Below are 2,593 nucleotides of genomic sequence, written 5' to 3' on the forward strand. Positions count from 1 at the left end.
AGAAATCATATTGACTTGCTGAGTCAATATTTTGTTCTGAGCCAATATAGCATTCAAAGTATCAATTTTAAGAACTCCTTTCTTCTGAGTCATCCGATTATTCACAGGAATTCTTTCAAAATTGTACATAAACTGGTTATTTGCAACCATCTCAATGAGTTTCTGGGCTTCTGCAGGGGTTTTCTTCAGATGAAGAGATCCACCAGCAGAGTGGTCCAATGACATCTTGGACAATTTAGACATACCATCAAAAAATATACATAAGATGCTTCATTCTGAAAGCATGTCAGAAGGACACCTTCTGATCAATCGCTTGTATCTTTCCCAAGCTTCATAGAGGAATTCACCTTCCTTCTGTCTGAAGGTTTGGACTTCCACTCTAAGCTTGCTCATCTTTTGAGGTGGAAAGAATTTGGCCAAGAAAGTATTGACCAACTTTTCCCAAGAGTTCAGGCTTTCCCTAGGTTGTGAGTCTAACCATATCGTAGCTCTGTCTCTTACAGCAAAGGGGAAAAGCATAAGTCTATAGACCTCGGGATCAACCCCATTGGTCTTAACAGTGTCACAGATTTGCAAGAATTCAGCTAAGAACTGATGAGGATCTTCTAATGGAAGTCCATGAAACTTGCAGTTCTGCTGCATTAGAGAAACTAATTGAGGCTTAAGCTCAAAGTTGTTTGCTCCAATTGCAGGAATTGAGATGCTTCTTCCATAGAAGTTGGAAGTTGGTGCAGTAAAGTCACCAAGCATCTTCCTTGCATCTCCACCATTGTTCTCAGGTTCAGCTTCCATGTCTACCTCTTTTTCAAAATTTGCTATAAGGTCCTCTCCGAAGTGTTATGCTTTAGCTTCTCTTAGCTTCCTCTTCAGAGTCCTTTCAGGTTCAGGATCAGCTTCAACAAGAATGTCTTTATCTCTATTCCTATAGATATGAAAAAGAAGAGAACAAAGGGAGTAGTAGAATCCTCTATGTCACAGTATAGAGATTCCTTTATGTGAGTATAAGAATAGAAGAATAGAAGAAGGAGAAAAGAGAGGAGATGAGTAATTTGAACAGAGAAAAGAGAGAGGGGTTTGAATTATGAGTAGAAGAGAAGTGTTAGTGATTAAATATAATAAATAGAAAGAGATGAGAGAGAGAGTATTCGAATTTTAAAATAGGGAAAAGAAAAATATTTTTATTTTTATTTAATTAATTTAGTTAGTTTCGAAAATTTGAAAAAGAAATAGAAGAAAATTAAAAACTAAAATAGTTAGTTAATTAAAAAGATTTTTGAAAAAGTGTTTAGTAATTTTCGAAAATTAGAAGTGGAAAAGTAGTTAGGTGATTTTGAAAAAGACAAGAAATAGTAAACCTTTTAAAATTAAACAAACAAGTCAAGTAGTTAGTTAAAAAAGATTTGAAAATAAATTTTGAAAAGATAAGAAGTTAGAAAAAGATTTTGAAATTAAAATTTTAAAAAGATATGATTGAAAACTTTTTATTTTTTTTGAAAAAGAATTGAAAAAGAAATTAAAAAGATTTGAATTTTAAAATTAAAGTTGATGACTTGACTAACAAGAAACTAAAAGATATGATTCTAGAATTCAAAGAATGAACTTTTCTTAACAAGAAAGTAACAAACTTGAAATTTTTGAATCAAAACATTAATTTTTAGCAAGGATTTTCGAAAATATGAAATAAAATTAAGAAAAATATTTTGAAAAATTAGTTTTAAAATTTTCGAAAACAATAAAAGAAAAATGAAAAAGATTTTGAAAAATTTTAAGAATGAAATTCGAAAATCATAAAAAAATGAAAAAGAATTGATTTTGAAAAAGATTTGAAAAGATAAAGTTTTTAAATTGAAATTTTGACTTGACTAACAAGAAACAACTAAATTTTAAAAATTTTAGACCAAGTCAACTCAAAATTTCGAAAATTATGAGAAGAATAAGGAAAATATATTTTTTTGACTTTTGAATTTTTAATGAGGAGAGAGAAAAATAACAAAATGAAACAAAACATAAAAATTTAAGATCAAAACAAATAATGCATGCAAGAACACTTTGAATGTCAAGATGAACACCAAGAACACTTTGAAGGACATGATGAACATCAAGAACATATTTTTGAAAATTTTTAAGAAAAGAAAGATATGCAAGACACCAAACTTAAAAACTTTTGTACTAAGGACACTAACAATTCGAAAATGCACCAGAAAAACAAGAAAAGACACAAAACAAGAAAAATTAAAGATCAAACAAGGAAAATCATCAAGAACAACTTGAAGATCAAAGAAGAACACAATGCATGAATTTTCGAAAATCTAAGAAAAATTAAAAATATGCAATTGACACCAAACTTAAAATTTGACACTAGACTCAAACAAGAAACAAAAATTTTTTTTGGTTTTATGATTTTATTTAATTTTTTTCTTTTTTTAAAAAAAAACTTTTTGAAAAGAAAATAAAGGTTGAAACAAGAAAGAAGGTTACCTAATCTAAGCAACAAGATGAACCGTCAGTTGTCCAAACTCGAACAATTCCCGGCAACGGCGCCAAAAACTTGGTGCACGGAATTGTGATCACATTTTTCACAACTCCGGTACAA

The 2,593-nt window shown here is 29.8% G+C and overlaps 1 non-coding gene across 1 annotated transcript; it reads left to right on the plus strand.

Moving 5' to 3' along the window:
* Nucleotides 1-279: 279 nt before the first annotated feature.
* Nucleotides 280-387, plus strand: LOC130948577 (small nucleolar RNA R71). Its single transcript, XR_009073100.1, has one exon. It is a non-coding gene; the product is annotated as a small nucleolar RNA R71 (small nucleolar RNA).
* Nucleotides 388-2,593: the final 2,206 nt, after the last annotated feature.

This window comes from Arachis stenosperma, chromosome 1 (assembly GCF_014773155.1).
Source record: "Arachis stenosperma cultivar V10309 chromosome 1, arast.V10309.gnm1.PFL2, whole genome shotgun sequence".
NCBI lineage: Eukaryota > Viridiplantae > Streptophyta > Magnoliopsida > Fabales > Fabaceae > Arachis > Arachis stenosperma.